At 28.5% G+C, this 18,996-nt stretch overlaps 1 protein-coding gene across 1 annotated transcript in view; it reads left to right on the top strand.

Moving 5' to 3' along the window:
* Positions 1-18,996, top strand: part of LOC127277301 (lachesin) — a 96,563-nt gene that overhangs the window by 32,100 nt on the left and 45,467 nt on the right. The window contains exon 2 of the mRNA XM_051298322.1: positions 4,774-4,947. The gene's annotated coding sequence lies outside the window, so the exon portion shown is untranslated. The remainder of the gene's footprint in view (positions 1-4,773; positions 4,948-18,996) is intronic.

Raw genomic sequence — 18,996 nt, 5'->3', positions numbered from 1 at the left:
ATAAGATGATTTGATTAGCTAATAATTAGGATTGTTATCAATCGATTATGTCAAGTTTATAAAAAAATATTACCTCTATCCTCCAAGGATTTTTGTTTTAAAATGAAAAAAAATTATAGTTTTTGTCACATTAAATAAAAAATCTATATAGAAACTAGACAAAAACTGGATAGAAACTAGATAAAAACTAAGTAGGGACTAGGTGGAAACTAGACAGAAACTAGATAGGAACTAAGCAGTATTAAAATAATATAACTGCTCTGACTATATAGAAATTAGATAAAAAATAGATAGAAGCTAGAAAGAAACTGTATAGAAATTAAATAAGAACTAGATAGTATCCAGATAGTATAACTGTTCGGACTATATTGAAACTAGAATAGAACCTATATAGAAACTAGATAAAAAATACATAGAGACGTGATAGAAACTAAAAAGAAATTTGATAGAAACTAGACAGAAACTAAATAGGAACTATACAGTATCCAGATAGTATATCTGCTCTGAATATATGGAAACAAGAAAGAAACTAGATAGAAACAAAAAAAACTAGATAGAAACTAAATGTTACAGCTGTCCTGACCTTCCTAAATAATTTATACATGCATTAAATAGTTTCTGTACAGTTATACTATCTAGAAACTTAATAGTGTAACTGACTTGATCTTGCTAAATAATCTAGATGCACTAGTTTTCATATAGTCATTCTATCTAAAAACTAGGTACAATAACTGTTTGGACCTTTCTAAATATTTTTTGGACGCACTAAATAGTTTTTATACAGTTTAAATATTTCGAAACTAGTTAGTTTAACTGTCCTAATCTTTGTAATATGAACTAGATAGTTTCCATATAGTTCAACTATCTAGAAACTATGTAGTCTATTTGTTCTGATCTTTCTAAATAAACTAGACATACTAGAAAGTCTTCAATTAGTTATTATATCTAGAAACTAGTTACTATGAATGTCCTAATCTTTCCAAATATTTATTGGACGAACTAGATAGTTTTCATATAGTTTAAGTATCTAGAAACTAGACAGTACAACTGTCCTGATTTTTGTAAACAATCCACAACTTACTACATACTTTCCATATAGTTATACTATCCAAAAACTAGGTAGTATAACTATCATGACCTTTCTAAATAATGTAGATGCGCTAGATAGTTTCCATATAGTCATACTATCTAGAAACTATGTTGGTATTTTTTCCTCGATGCAAATTAATTGAATCGAACATATGAATCAAAATTTTGAAATAAAAAATATAGTTAAAAAAATAAAAATAAATTTAACCATATACGATAAAATTAGAATTCGGTATAATGACGAACTAAATTTTTTGGGCAATGAGAATTTTGAAAAAATTGACAAGATGTACCGTCTAATAAAGCAGAAAAACAACGCGTAAGCGATATGCTTACATTTTTTGGATTTTTAAAAATTTCAAATACTTTTAAATAATGAAAATCTCCTTAAAAAGTTTCAAAACGAATTTATAATAATACTAAGCTTCAACTGCATTCAAGTGAATTCCAAAATTTATGTACACCTAAATTTAGTGGTGGTTAACCCCCTCCCCCCTTGCATTCTGTTGGAAACATGTTCCATCAGAAGTCTAGATAATGAATATGTATATTTTGCACTTTCTGCGTTAATTTATCAAAATGTTTAATTAATTTTTATCTAAGACAGTGAAAAGTAATTTTTAAACAATGAATTTAAAAAAATTCATTACAAATTTTCAATTCAAATCGAAAATAATTAAAAATTAAATATTCATGTACTCACTTTGACATCAATATTTTCTTCACGCAATCTGTAACAGAAAAAAGAAAGAAAAAATTATTATTACAATTAAAAGAAAAAAATATTATATAATTATTATTATTATTTCAAGTCTCGTATTAGTAAAATAATTGTTTTGACAGTTTAAAATTTATCCAAACGTTAATTGTCTTTCTCATGAGAATTTCAAGTACAATACGCTTTTAATTTTCGTGCGTGAAACTTTAATAGAAGGATTAAGGCTCAAGCTTCTTTTGTCTAAAAACGGAACTTTTTTACAAATTAGGTCGACAATAACGCTTTTTCAACGTAGAAAAAAAAAGAATTCATCTTTTCCGGACTTTTTCAATGCTTAAAATGTTAAGTATTCGAAAATTTCTTCTCCCTCCCCCCACCCCGCTCTTCCATTAACAGATTATATGTTCAACCTAAATTTTTATTTCATCACTAACAGCATACTAAAATAATACCCATAAAAAGGATTTTACTTTTATTCTATACTAACAAAAAGAATATCAAATTTATTTAAAACAATCCAATCACGTAAAATGTTATCTATTTCAAATACCAAATTAATAAATCAAAGTGAAATAAATGCGTCAAAATTTCTCAAGTGATTCCAATCAGAGAAATATTTTATTGGCGTTTATTTGAGACAAATAAAAAGTTTACTTGAAGCAAAAAAAAAAAAATTTGTTTCAGAGCCTAATAAATTTTTGTTTTAAATAAAAAAAATTTAATTAGCACAAATAAAATTTTATTTGGCGTCCCAATAAATATTATTACACTAAAAATTTTTCAAAACCCAAAAACAAACTCCTATTATCGAAAAGCGAGAGAGACTTATTTTCGAAATTCTTTACTTTAATTCACGCAGAATCGTACAAATGATGCCGGGTCGTGAGAAATGCATACTCAAGCGCTAATTACACCGTAAGTGCTGGGTAATCAGGTTTTTAGAAAGAAAAAAAAAGAAAAAATTGCCGCGGTTTCCTCGCGCGCTCATGCATCGTCACGGACTCGTTGAAAGTTTCATTTTTCATTTCTTGTGCGTTTTCTTTTTTTTTTTTCCCCATCTTCCTTTTTTCTTTTTACAACAAACGCGCTCGTTGTGTGTCCTTTGCAAATGAAAAAAATAAAAGAGAAACCCAGAGGAAAAGACGTGCGTTCTCGCAAGCGGCAGAAGCGCGCATACACGATGGAAATCTAATGCTTAATACGATATTTTTCTCTACGGCACTTTTGCCCGGCTTATGAGAATAATATGCACCGAGCAGAAGGATTTAATCCGCATGAAACACGATGGCAGCAAGGATTAGCCACTGCAATGAGATTCAAGTACAACTCTCTCGCGCGCACACGACGCGTTGTGTATAGTGTAGAAAAAAAAGTTTTAACGTATCACACACATTTTTTTTTTTTTTTAAACAAAATCGAACAATGTGTACTTATGTGAGAACACCTGAGCTGTTTTTATACATACACTCTTGTATGAGAATCTGAGATTTAGTTGAAAATTTTGACTGCGCATATTTCATCCGGTAACTTTATTGGATTACCGACATACATAAACTGTCTAAATAAATAAAGTTAGAAACATTAATTTTATACCCCAAAAAAATTACAGAAAATAAGTTAAAATTTTCCCAATTTTTCTAAGAAAAAAAAAACATTTGATTTCATATTTTGCCTAATTTTTATCTGATCTCATTTATATTTAGCCTAAATTTTTATCTATCCCAATTTTTGACCCAAGCCATATTCGACTTAATTCTTATTTGACCAAATCTTTATTTTATAATTCTTATTTGGCCTAATCTTTATAATCTAATTCCTATTTAGCCAAATTTTTATGTTCCAATTTTTGGCCTAATGTTTATCTGATCTAATTCGTATTTAGCCAAATTTTTGTCGTCCTAATTTTTGTTTAGGCTAATTTTTATTTGATCTAATTCTTACTTAGTATAATTTTTGAAAGAAATTTTTTTTTCCACTTTCCATGATGAATTATTTTATTTTGAAAAATCGAAAATTAATTCATAAAAAACATTAAATAATATGCCATGAAAAACTGATGTTAAATCAAAGCTATTGGAAAACGATTAGATGAAAATTAAAAATACACTTTAGCGATTCATTTATTAGAATGATTTATGGCAAACTTTTCTATATGGAAGTCTTTTATATAATATAAATTTTGAAACTTTATGAAAATTTGAATGACAAATAGAGTTGAAGAAGAGTTCGCTAACAATTTTAATGCTATTAAATCTTTTCCTTATATTTTAAAATATACACGCAAGTCTCAGTACTTTGTCATGCACCTTGAGTCAAAGTCTTTATACTCTTTAATGAGAATTAAATGCCAACTTAATTTCAACTAAATGAGCTCCACTTACTATCAACATCAGTGATAAAAGAACCAAAAAAAAAAAAAAAAAAAAAATGGGAAGATAGAATTCAGTTTATATTTTGCATATCAATTTTTGTTAAATAATTTCGTTATTTACTATAAAATAAAAAAAATATTAATTTTCAATAAGAATAATTATTTTTCAAAGGAGAAATTGAGCCTTATTTTGTTGAAAAAAAGGTATAATATAACTAATTGTGCTTTCGTTGGTGTAATAACTTTGTCTCTTTGAGAAAGAGAAGTCGTTGCTCCAAATCCATTTCATTATCATCGATATTCGATTCTAATTCACGGTGGAACTTTCGTAATATATTTGCACCTCATTAAGTAATCTTTCCGCGAGACGCCAATCGCTGCATGAAATCTTTTGACAAAATTTAAAACTTATTCATTTTTATTATTTTTCTACTACAATATTATAAAGTTAACAAAAAGAAATTTTAATAAATTAAAAAATTATCTGTTTGCAATTTAATTAATATTAATAATAATAATAATAATAATAATGTATTATTATTATTATCTAAATATTATTTAATAATATATTAAATAAAAATTCCTTTTTTTTTAGAAATCGGAAGAACGAGAGAGAGAGGAGAAAAAGAAGAAATAAAAGATTGAAGAGAGTTTGGAAAGACGAATGGCAGGAGACACGTGAATCCGAGAGGAAGAGAGGAAGTGGTTTAGAAGCAACGTGCAAGAAAAGAGGCAAAAAAAGGGCACAAGAGTTAAAACCGGATGACAAGTGAGTGGTTACAGACAACTAAACGAAAATTTAACACCTGACAAATTTAATTAACTCTCTATTATATATTTTTAACTCTAATTTAGGTCATGCTTTTCAAATTCATATTAATAGATCCATTAAATTTATAATAAACGAATAAAAATAAATCGTTTGGTTACTTTTTTTGGAACAAAAATTAGGAAAAAGGAATTCCGCTTCCACTTTCACTCTTCTACTTACACTATCACCTTTTCACTTTACCATTCTAATTCCATTTTCACTTCCATTTCCACTTTCACCCTTCTAATCCTACTGTCACCCTTTCGCTTTCACCATTCTAATTCCACTTTCACCCTTCTATTTCCACTTCCATTTTCACAATTCTACTTTCAGTTTTCCACTTTTATAATTCCATCTCCACATTCGTGAAAGTCAAACAGAGAAGATGGAATAGGAAGGGTGAAAGTAGAAGAGGAATTGTGAAAGTGAAAGGGTGTAAGTAGAATGATGAAAATGGAAGTGAAAGTGGAATTATGAAATTAGTGGAAGTGTAAGTGAAATGGTGATAATAGAAGTGGAAATAAAATTACATAATCCACGTCAAAAAATAAAGGAAAAAATTAATTCTCAAATTTCAAAAATTAATTACTTGTCATAATAATTAACAGCGTGAGTTTTTCCGATTCCTCATTAATTATTTCCACTAATTAAAATTGAAAAAAAAACAATATGAAAAAAATAGAATATATGAAAATAATTAAAGAATAGTATACAAATGAGGTATCTTTTCAATGAAGAGAGGTATTATAATGCAGAGAAACGTGAATTCGGTTTTCTTGTTGAAAGTGTTAGAACCTAACGTAACTATTAGAATTGCGAGTTTGAAAGCACACACAAACACAGACACAAATTCAAGCTCGCGATAGTACCAACGCCGTGCATTGTAAGTGAATGCAAGCCACGAGGCCAGACAGCGAGCCAATCATTCCGGCATTGTTAAGCCAGGATACGAACCCATTTATAGAGAATCTATACATTATGGCTTATCAAACAATAATTCGGTAAGCTTCCAGGACGCCATTCTAGAAAGGATGCTATATATATGTGTGTACGTTTATATACACATACATATAATATATAATATATATATGTGTGTACACACCTTGGACCAAGGTTCCACTGAATTTAATGATCTAGCCCACCGCGCAAGGAACAAAAGCCATCGCAAGTCCAAAATGACCATCTTATTCAAGCGAATTCCGGACGTGAAGATTAACGATAGCCACTTTCATTCAACCACTTAATTGGCTGTGATCGTTCAAACGTCCTCAAACAAATTTAAATGATCCGTCAAACTCAATCTCAAAATATTTGTCAAACTCCAAACGAGGATAAATAATTTTCATTTCATTATTTTATATAAATTCAATTTCAAACATTTTTCTCTCTAAATTTGAATTAGTAAAAAAAAGCTAATTTGAATTAGTGACTTTTTGTTTTTGAATTAATTAAATTTCACTAATTCGATATCTGAAACAATGAAACATTTCACTAGAATAGCGAAACATTAAACTGAAACAAGTAAAACTTTTGCTAATATAGTGAAAAGTTTCGCTGTTCCAGGTAAATTTTTTTTTCCGAGTAGTTGAAATTTTAACTAACTCAGATTTAGAAGGTGAATAAAATTAAAAAAACATTTGTAATTAAATTAAAATTAATTTAAATAAAAATTGAAAAAAAATTTCAAAATGATATAAATTTGTTTGTTTTAAGAATGACAAATATTAATTTTAGAATTAAAAAAAAAGTTTCCGCGATTAAAAAAACTCGCAGTTGGCATTGATGAATAATTTGTTCAAAGCAAGTACACTGCGGAATGTTGCAAATTTCACTGTATAGAGAAAGCTCTTACGAGTAAAATTCTGGAAAGTGTAATTTCACGCTAGATCGAGTTCCACTCTTTACAACTCAACTTCTTGAATAGAAAGCACGAGAAATTTTACGAAAATACACATGGGAACTTTAATACCCCCGTCATGAATATCGTGAGTGAAATGAGGAGAAAAAAACCCTTGAAAGACATTTTTTGCAAATTCGATTTTTTTTTTTTTTTGATTATTTTTATTTAGAAAAAAAGTAACCGCTGAGTTACATTAAAAGACTAAATGTAGAAAATCAAGAAAAAAAAATTGATTTTTTTTTATAAATAAATAATTAAATGAAAAAATGTTTTTTTAAACAAAAAAATCTTATTTACTACCTCTATTTATAATATTGCAGCTCTTAACAAAACAGAATATTCTTAACTCAAAATCGATCAACATTGTCGGTGGTGAATAAGCACAAGGAATCCCAAGGGGGAATAATTATTTTATGCAAAATAACTTTGCCCCTTTATTCACCAGGAAAAAAGAGTTTAAATTTAATAATATTTTCTCATGGCAAAAAATAGTTATTTTTCTTTGAAGAATATATTTTTCAAAATTAGCATAAATTTCTTTTTTTTTTTGAATTCAAATAGAAAAAAAACATCCCACCCCCCTTTATTGTCTCTATTTTCGGTCTGTTTATCTCTCTAGCTCCTTCACACTTATCGCTTTTTCTACTTAAACTTTTTAGTTTTTATACTAAAGAAACTTTTCAACCTTTCAAGCTTTAGATTACGTTCAATGTCCAGAAGTCTTTCTAATTTCCTTTTAAAAAGAGACGTACATAGAGAAAATTGATCTTCAGCTAAAGTTTTATAAACTTTGTAAGATCTCCTCTCTTTCATTTATACATATATATAGAACTTTAGCAGAAAAATTGCTCACGATTGGTTCAATATTATTTCAGTTTACTTTTGCGAAAGTTTATCAGCAAATTTATAGAATAATAAAAAAAAAAAAAAAACAAAAATGATTCATTACATATAATATTGGACTCGTGCTTTTGATAATTACAGAGTGAATTCAGATATTTAAAAAGAAAATAGTTTTTGATAAAATAGATTCTAAAAATTGTTAATATAAATTACATTTTTTATTATAAATGGTCAAAAATTATTTATTGGTAGTTAGAAATATATATATATATATTCCACTTTCACCATTCCATTTTCACTTTCACCTCTCTACTTCCACTAACACTCTTTCGCCATTCTAATTCCACTTTCACTTCCTCCATTTAATTTCTACTTTCACCCTTCTACTCCCACTACCATCTTTTTACTTCTACTATTATAATTCCACTTTCACTTCTACCATCCAATTTCTACTTTCCCCTTCTACTTACACTATCACCCTTTCGCCATTCTAATTCCACTTTCACTTCCTCCATTTAATTTCTACTTTCACCCTTCTACTCCCACTACCATCTTTTTACTTCTACTATTCCAATTCCACTTTCACTTCTACCATCCAATTTCTACTTTCCCCTTCTACTTACACTATCACCCTTTCGCCATTCTAATTCCACTTTCACTTCCTCCATTTAATTTCTACTTTCACCCTTCTACTCCCACTACCATCTTTTTACTTCTACTATTCTAATTCCACTTTCACTTCTACCATCCAATTGCCACTTTCCCCTTCTACTTACACTATCACCCTTTCGCCATTCTAATTACACTTTCACTATTCTAATTTTACTTTCACTTCTACCATTCAATTTCTACTTTCACCATTCTAATTCCAGTTCCATAATTTACATTTTACTATAGTAAAATGTAAATTATGTTTACAAGAAATAAAAAAGAAGTTAATCGGTATAAAAAAGTAATTTTTTGTGAATTTATAAAACACAGTTGCTAACAATTTGACCAAGTTGAATTTTTTTTTGAAAACAGAAAAATCTGAAAGCCAATGGAGAAATGTAGCTATATAAAAATTTCTCGATATCGCGACTATGTACTTTTGTTCACTGATCGACATATTAATCACAGAAGCGAACTTCGCTATCTAACATCATAGGATGAACTTTTCTTTGCTACATTTTTATCCCTCTTTTCATATAGAAAAGAGGTTCAATGCGATTGGTTAGCTTAAATTGAGCGCACCGTTAGAAAAGCGGAACTCTCTCTCTATAAACCTTGTCTTCTTTACAAAATATTATGAACGCTCTCTCAAAGAACACGATGTTACACTTTTGCCCCCTCTCTCTCTATATATATGTGTATAAAATCAAATGTATCATAAAAATGAATATTTTAATATACTACGATACTATATACATGCCACGTTAGTATAAGCGAAAAACGAAATATATTTATAGTAAAAGGAGGCGCGCAATTCATTACTACTATATACGCCACTGGAAACCGATAAAGTGTTTTGCGCGAAAATAAAGTGACGGCTATTGTGGAACATGAAAATTGATAAAACATACTCTTTTTTTTTTCCTATTTTTATTTTATCTTCTCCAATGTTGCGTCCGAGAAAATATCACGGAAAAACTTCAGCCACGAGCTGAGGCGAGAAGTGTCAACCAATATCGAATAGGGGATCAATCCCATCAGCGTTGTAAAATTATTATCGCCAGTATATTTCACGAGCGTTAATATTAAAGCGAATATGTTGTCGGAATATATCCTACAAAATTTCTTCTCCTTTTTTTCTAAATATAACACGCGGTATGCTTCACATTTTACAAAGTCCATAAAAAGGAATCTACTTTTTACTTTTTTTTTTTTTTTTTTTAATAATATATCGCTCGCTCAATTTCTCTTACGTTTTATGCAAAAAATACTTAATATACCAGTCAATTTCTTTTAAATTTGAAAATGTTTTGTTTTAATAAAATTTATTTCTAAAATAAAAAATCATTTATTCTAATCTTTCACAGCGATAAGTTTCAGAGAAAGAGCTATATGTTTCACTAAAACAGATAAAGATTTAAATAAATAATAAATAAATAAATTTTAAATATACTATATTTAAAATTGAATCGTACTTGTAAAAAAGTTCTGATTTTTTTTTTTTTTTTATAAAATTCAACTTTATATATTGAAGAGCTACAGAAGGCGTAAAAATATTGGATCGATAAGAGGAAATCGATCTTTCAATCGTGCTACTCTCATAAAAAGCCTATAGAGAAGGAAAGGTATTATCGCTAAAGTACCAGTAGTCGACAGTTTCTGTGAAATGCGTGTAAATCCTGTGAAAAAACTGAGCGCGCCATGAAACGCATACAGTGACACTTTTTACTTTTTGCAAAACGATAACCGATTCCCGATTACAATATTGTGTCTTAAATTTTTATATATAACTTTTACATATTTCCTTTCACACTTTCAATGAAAGGGAAATATTGATTTTTAAATATATCGATTATACATATGTATAAATATTTTTTGGCAACAATTTTAGAATATATTTTTATAAAATTTATTCTTAAATTCAGTGTATATTAAAAAATTTTCCAGTCATTTACTATTGATAATAAAATTAATAGAGAAAAAAATCTTGTGTCTGACCAAAAATTGTTCTTTACTACTGAGACAAAAATGACACGAATTTTTTAGTCTGAAAGTAATTAACTTTTTCTACTGATTCAAAAATGACGAAACTTAAATCTTTTGTCTGACTATATGACGATATTTTTCTACTTAATATTTATTAAATAATAATAATAATAATAAATACCAATAAATAATTAATAAAAAATAATAAATATAGAATTATTATGAATAATAAAAAATTATCTTCAAACGATACTTGGAAATTTCTTTTCAAAAAGATCAATTTAGAACATGGATAAGAAAATACAAAGATATGTCTCATTGTTGGATAAAACGCCTTATAAGTTGTTTAAGGGCGAACATACTCAAAAGATATATTGACATCGTAGTATCGCACGTAGAGATGAGAATTATGGGCACAATGAAACGATCTACATCGTCGAGAGTATATCGTAAAATCTCGCGCTACTAGGGAAATGACGAATTCTTTTTCACCTCTTTCTATATATATATACAGTGTCCTTGCAAAATGCCCTCAAGCATCGCTGTCTCGCTTCTTTTCCACACTATCAAGTGAATACGATCAGTTAAAGCATCACGTTTCAAACTTGGTATATGGCCAATTCACCGGGGGTAAAAGCGTACTTTTCATTCTCGGAGCTTATATCTTCAAGAGTGTACAACAGTAATGAAACGCAAGGGATATTTGTTCTTCTTGTCTCTATATTATATATATATATATATACGTTCACGTTCAACGAAATATTCTTTTGTATCCTGTGTTTTAGATTATGCTATTAAAAACAGGTCACTTTAAATGACATATCGTAAAAAAAAGAGTAGTGTCTAACTTTTCTAATATTTTTTTTTATGTATACCATAGTACCTTTCATAGAATAAACTATAATTGCCACTATTTAATATTTACTACAAGGTGAAAAGGTATACTTAAAAATTATAATAATAATTGAAAATTTTTAAATTCTAATGTTCGTACATGGAAAAAAATATAAATTTATCGGTAAAACAGTAATATCTGCATTATCATTAATCGGTAAAACAGTCAAATCTGCATTATCATTAATCGGTAAAACAGATTTTACTATAAAAAAAAATTAATTCCGAAATTCTAAAATTATTTCGTATAAATAGTACCATTTACCAAAGAAAAAATTGCTTCCGAATAATTTAGAATTTACAATGAAACTAGTAAAAATGATTTTATTTTTGTTTTTCCACTTTTCTCCACGTGTAAAATGAAAAAGACAACTTTTATAATAGTAAATGGACCATTTATATTATTTAAGTCTGAAAACAAACTAATGTTATGGTCTACGTTTCACAGGATCATGCATAAAGAAATTAAACTTTTTAATCCTTGGATTCAGGCGATATAATTTATTGCCAAAAGAATTTACGGCTCCCTGCGCTTTCAGATAGAATAATGTTCAACCACTGTGTGGTGCACACACTAAACGTAACGAACTCTTTTCAAGATTCACCTGACACAATATAGAGATTTTATTTATTATTGCCGTTACTAAAGGCGATGTAATATAATTATAATTTACTGAGTTCAAAAATTCAATTTTTTTTTAATGAAAAAAAATTCATTTTTCATAAAGAAAAAGAAAACAATTTTATTAATAAAAGAACTAATTTTCCTAAAGAAAAAAAAACGAATTTTCGTAATTACTAATTCGTAATTGAGTTTTAATAAAAATGTTAATCAAATAGTTATTAGAAATTTTATAAATTGCGTTCACTTTATAAACATCGATGAATTTACAAGAGTCATTAGTTTCGTTGGAATAACAAGGGATGATAATGTCGAGTTGTAAACCCCACTGACGAATGCCCTGTTTCGAAAAGCAAAGAGGTAGCCTAGAAGCTGGAAAATGTTGAGCCACATTCCTGTAACGCTCGGTATGCCGTTGATATTGCACAGTGTACTCTATATTGCCATGATACTGCTTTTATTTTATCTACGATTTTTGAAATCTATGCTTTTAGCACAGAAATACAAAACTTTAAACTATTCATTAACATAAAAAGAAGATCATAACAAAAACAAGAGCTGTGGGTTTATTATGAAATTTCATTTTCATTTATAATTTTCAACTTACACTTTCACTTCTATTTTCATCATTCCAATTCCACTTTCACTGTTAGACTTTCACAAAAGTGAAAATGGAATTATGATAGTGGAAAGGTGAAAATGAAAGAGGAATTAGTGGAAGTGGAATGGTTTCGTAATGATGAAATTTTTCAAAAAAAGGGGCAAATTTCATTTTAGAACAACAACAAAAAAAAACGATATTAGCGGAGTATTGTAAAAAATTTATCCTCTATAAATGTCAACAAAAAATAACGCTGAAAAGATGTGAGTTGAAAAAACAGCAACTAAGGATTTTTTCATTTCAGCTTTGGAGAATTTTAAACGACATTGTCACAAATAGCACACTTATGTAACTGTATATATACGTAAGATACACACATATATATATATATATATATATATATATACGTTTATAAATGTATATGTTCAAAATTGGTACATGTATCGTTTCCTTGTAGAAAATTGGGGTGTGAGTTGAAAGTCTAAACACGAAACCAGACGACCTACCCTAACTCTTGCCACCCCCTTTTACTCTTTCTCTCCTATCTTCCTACTCTCGTGTCGACGACGACGACAACGTTTCGGTCCTTCTTTTGCCGTCCAGCATCCTCAACCCCAATTCACAATCAGCAGCCCCAATATAGCCACGCGAGAGATTGCTTCGGCAAACTGAGAATTTCCTACTGTCCTCTATATACCTTACAGTCTCAATATATCCTTTTCGTCCCTGGGGTTATGAGAGAACCATTTTCTTTCAAAGAATGACAAATTCTATTTATATATAATACATTTTTTACTTAATTTTATATTGTCCATTCAATTTTTTCTCTAATAAAAAAAAAAATTATTTTAAATCTTAAATATATTTTTCTAATAATTTATTTTATAAAAAACTTATTTGCTATTATCAATTTCCTCTAGTGAATAATTTGAATTTTTTGAGATAACATATATATGAACTGTAATTTTTCTATTGAAGTAGTTCATGGTCAAAAAAAATAAAAGTGAAATAATTTTAAATTTTGAAAATGATGAAAAAGTATTAAAAAATGATAGAAAAGCAAGTCAGATGTATATATATAGAGTTGCGGCTGTGCGACTTTACCGCTCGCGTTTCCCGGATTATCTGACATCAGAAGAGACACTACTCCACTGGGAAGTAAGTATAGTCCCCAAGGCTTTTTCAGTGGACAAATAATGATAATAAACCACGAAAAAGCTTTACTTTTGTTCGCCGACAAAGTCGGGTTTGTCCATTTCTATTGTCAATATATGTTAGTGACCATAACTGTATCTTATTTCAAAAATTTTTAACGAACGAAAATTTGAAGTCTAAAAAACTCAGAAATTTAAATCTAAAAAAAACCTAGAAAAATATAGTATAAAATGAAGAAAAAATGTATTAAAATGTTGCAAGAATTCCGTCTGACTTAAATTGACTTATACTACTTATATACTATATCCAAGAATTATAAATATTTTGTCTGACAAAAACTTGATTTTACTACTTGGATTAAAATTCTATAATTTTTTGCCTGACTAAAACTGTATTTTACTACTGAGATTGAACTACTTTTTGTCTGACCAAAAAATTGTTTTCACTACTGAGAACAAAATTGCATCACTTTTTTTCGACGGACTAAAACTGTATTTTACTACTTCGACTAAAATTACAAGAGTTCTAAAGGCTTGCTGTTATAAATTTTTACCATGTACACCATAATAAGTTAGAAAATTTAAAAACCTTATGTCTGTCTAAAACTGTTCTTTACCACTGAGATCAAAATTACAAAAATTTTAGAAACAATTTTCAAAGATCAAATGTCAAAATACTAAGCAATAGAAGACAAAAAAAATCGAGTATCAAAATATTAAAGCGATACTCAAAAGAAGATAAAAACAAACAAAGCTAAATAAACTAAAAAGTAGAAGAAAATTACTGCGTATTTAAAACTTGATCAACTAAAATCGATACTGGCAAGTCCAATCAGAAAATGGATTCCATATTTTTCATCATTCCAATTAGCATCGTTTCCCATTAACAGAAACGTATTTACAATGTTTAAAAAAAAGAAACAAATCTATCAAGATTTACAAGTTTTCTAGAAAATTTTTTTCCAATTAAAATTTTCTCAATTTTTAACATTTTTAATTACATAAAACGAAAGGTATATATATAACAATTATTGCTTGAACGTAAGTTGTCAAATTGATATTAAATAATATAAATATTCATATCGATAATAAATAAAAAAATATAAATATATAATGAAAATTAAAAAAATATAAAGATAAATACATATAAATAAATATGAATAAAGTATAAACGTAAATAAATATAAATAAATAAAATAACAACTAAAGTAGTAAATTAAATTTCTAAGAACATCATCTAGTTTCATAGTCACAACAAAAAATCATAAAACCCCCAAGAAAATATATTATTATTTCACTTGGTTGACACCTTGGAAAAACAAAAAGATCCTTCTCCATTCTTTCATTGTCTTTCGGGAATAGAGACGGGGGTGAGAAACAAGCGCATACGACCGGAAAGAATCAAGTACAACTCCAGGCGTAACATCCGACGATGCGCGGAATGTTTTGTATTTGAAAAATACCAACAGTCTCGCAAAGTGTCTGGCCAGCGTTGTAGGTAACGATAATGGGCTGTATAGTTCCTCCGAAAAGAGCACCAAGAGAGAAAGCGAGAGAGAGAGAGACGTGGGGGGGGGAAGAGATGCTTTTTGCAAAAGAGAGAGAGAGAGAGCTCCCTTTTCTCATCCTTGAAGCAATCCGAGTATATACTGGAACAGAAGTAACAGAGTATAGTGTACATACCGAGAGAGTCTCATAGGAGTATTAGATGAGACATCTTCCTTTAAAGTGGCAATGTAGGGTCGAGTGGGGGATGAAATTCTCTTGCTAAGGTTCTACTTGCTCTCTCTCTCTCTCTCTCACTCTCTCTATGGAGTTGTTAGCTAAACAATCATCCGACTCGCTAAATGCTCTGAAACGCTATTACGTGCATGGCTGGTACCCCCCCCTCTTTCTCTCTCTTTCTCTCTCACTTAAGCCCTTGAAAGAGAGAGAGAGGAAAAGAGAGAGAATCTACTGGTAAATAATAAAATGTGCAAATGGTGGCACGTGAGTAAGCAGAAAAATTCGCGGCTTGCCCGTCAGCTGTACGCAAGAGGAACGCGAGAGAGAGAGAGAGAGGGGGAGGAGGAGAGTCGACAAAATATACAAGATGGAGAGAGAAAAGAAATTATATGGAGAAGGGGAAAAAAATAAGAGAGGTTGAGAGAAAACGATTGAAAAAAGAGAGAAAGAAGATAAAAAGTAGAAAGAAAGAGTGAGTGAGAGATAGGGGGGGGCTGCGATGGAGGAAATGTGAATAAAAAGGAAAAAATCACGGACCAGTGCTCATGACAGGGCTTGCACTTGGCGCGGCTGACCATAGCGTCACTCATTCTACTGCATAAGCGCGCCACCACGTGTAATCCGCATATGCGGCTCTATTGCGTTTGCACTTTGCCTCAATCAAACGCTAATATACCGACGCTCTATATACATATATATATATTTATTGAAAAGACTGTCTCACACACTCTATTTTCATTTTCTCTATTTCTAAACATCGTCCTTTTCACTCTACACAGAAAAAAAGTATACAATTTTACATTCTAGATAAACATGTTTTCAACTTTTTAATATTCCCTAAAAAAAAAAATAGATCTCTTCCCATTTGAAAATATTTCACGTTTCTATACAGTTATGGCACGGTTATACTATTTTCTATTTGGTCACTGTATAGTTGAACTACACCGAAACTAGCTGGAAACTATATTAAAACAATATTGAAACTATTTGACTTATATTCAGTTACTGTACAGTTATACTATTTTCTATTTGGTTACTGTATAGTTGGACACTAAAACTAGCTAGAAACTATACTGAAACTATATTGAAACTATTTGACTTATATTCAGTTACTGTACAGTTATACTATTTTCTATTTGGTTACTGTATAGTTGGACACTAAAACTAGCTAGAAACTATATTGAAACTATTTGACTTATATTCAGTTACTGTACAGTTCTACTATTTTCTATTTGGTTGAAATATGTATAGTTGAACACCAAAACTAGCTAGAAACTATACTGAAACTATTTGGCTTATATTCAGTTACTGTACAGTTATACTATTTTCTATTTGGTCACTGTATATAGTTGAACACCAAACCTAGCTAGAAACTATACTGAAACTATATTAAAACTAATAACTAAAAGATATTCTTAATTTTTGGCATTTAAACTCATTTTTAAAATAACATTGACATTTTCTTCAGTTCAATGCAGAAAAAAACCATATATTTCTATTGAAGCAGTTCAATCATAGAAAAAAATTTTTTTTTTTTGATCCCAACAGTTTTATATAAATCATGTAACACACAGTATAACAGGTGGAGATCGATGAATTTAAAAAAGCAAATTGCTAATTTAAAAAACAAATTGGATATTTAAATTTACGATATACCGTATACGAAATATTGAAATGCGTCAAAATAAAAATAAATCATCAAAACTTGTATACCGAACATTATATATATATATATATATAGTTTTTTTTTATTCAACGTCAATCAATTAAATTCGGCAAATTTAAAAAGATTTATTTTCATTTCACCAATTATATAATGATGATGAAGGAATTGTATAAAAGAGAAACTAAAACAAACAAAAAAAAAACGAGTAAAATTTAAATGGATCAAGAGAAAATCTAAAATGGATATTTTAAAAATACAAGGATTATGAAAAAAAAATGGATAACCTATATCATAAAAATAAAATAAAAATTCTTTTTTATTTTTAAAGTTTAATTGAGACAAAAGGTTTGTAATTTTTTTCAATTTTAAAATTAGTAGTTCATTAATATGTCATATTGTATAAATTTGTAAATTTTAAGCTTCAATAATATAATACAGTTTATAATGTTAGAAAAAAATTGTTTTAATTTCATTAAAACAAAAGAATTGTTACGATAAATATAAATCACAGATTTTCTACCAGAATATTTTTAAAACAAATACATATAGAAGTAAATATGTTCGTTTCTTTATAATAGCGATATTAATCAACAGAAGAAAATATTTATTCAAAATACAGTTTGTTTATAAAAGAAACCGGATATATTTATTCAGACCATAGACATATGAAGATTGATCTATGAAAAGAAAATTATTTTTGTTTTTTCACATTAAAAACAAATAATGATTAATTGACCAACAGAATATTTGTATGGTATCTACATTTTTCATAAAATAAAATTCCCAATGAGTGTATATATATATATATATATATATATATATATATATATACCATCTGTATCAACTCTCGCCTTTATTTCTATATTGAAGATGCAATTTCAACAGTTTACCAAGAGCCGAGTCGAAATATGAAGGAAAAAGGATTGGCGATTGGCCAATACTATTCCAGGTATTTAATTAAATTTCCGGGTTCCTATACGCAGTGCCGCCGCTTCAATGCGTTTGAAATTACTGAGAAACTCTAACAAGTAATTTTCACTGATTGACAACCTGCTTTAATTAGAAGAGAGAATTTTTCACATGCTACCAATTTTCTTTTATTAAAAGATACTTTTCCTTACTACATAATTATATTTTTCCAAATTTAATTATTTTCCATTGTCAACAATTTCATTTCATTTACGGAAAAAGAGTTTCACTAGAATAATAAATAATTTAACTAAAACAAATTAAAACTATTCCTATTTTAGTGAAATTTTAAGCCAAAAACTTTTTTTTTCTTATACAAAAATTTTATATATATAAAAATATTTTATATTATTAATTAACTGTCAACTGAGTATTGGAAATATTTCACGTTTCAATATTTAAACTATATGGAAACTACCAAGTGAATCTAGATCATTTAAAAAAATCAGAACAGTTATACTACCCAGTTTCTAGATAGTATAACTATGTGGAAACTATATATATATATATCTTGTGTATCTGAATTATTTAGGAATGCCAAGAAATCTATACTAACTAGTTTCTAGATACTTAAACTATATAGAAACTATCTATACTATTGAGAATAGTCAGTATATTTATACTACCTAGTTTCTAGATAATATAACTACATATTTAGAAATTATGTATATTATTAAAACAGTTTAAAACAGGTATACTACTTAGTTTCTCCATCGTATAACCATATGGAAACTATGCGGATTCTTTAGAAAGGTGAAAACTATCTAGTTTCGAGATAGTATAACTATGTGAAAACTATCTAGTTTCGAGATAGTATAACTATGTGAAAACTATCTAGTTTCGAGATAGTATAACTATGGGAAATCTATCTAGTTTCAAGATAGTATAACTATGTGAAAACTATCTAGTTTCGAGATAGTATATCTATGTGAAAACAATCTAGTTCCAAGATAATTGAACTATATCAACACTATGCAGTTTCTAGAGTACACCAAT

The sequence above is a fragment of the Leptopilina boulardi genome, unplaced genomic scaffold, assembly GCF_019393585.1.
Source record: "Leptopilina boulardi isolate dan_hultmark-lab unplaced genomic scaffold, ZJU_Lbou_2.1 LbouV2_165, whole genome shotgun sequence".
NCBI lineage: Eukaryota > Metazoa > Arthropoda > Insecta > Hymenoptera > Figitidae > Leptopilina > Leptopilina boulardi.
Note: the sequence above shows the minus strand (reverse complement) of the source record. Positions and strands in the feature narration are given on the sequence as shown.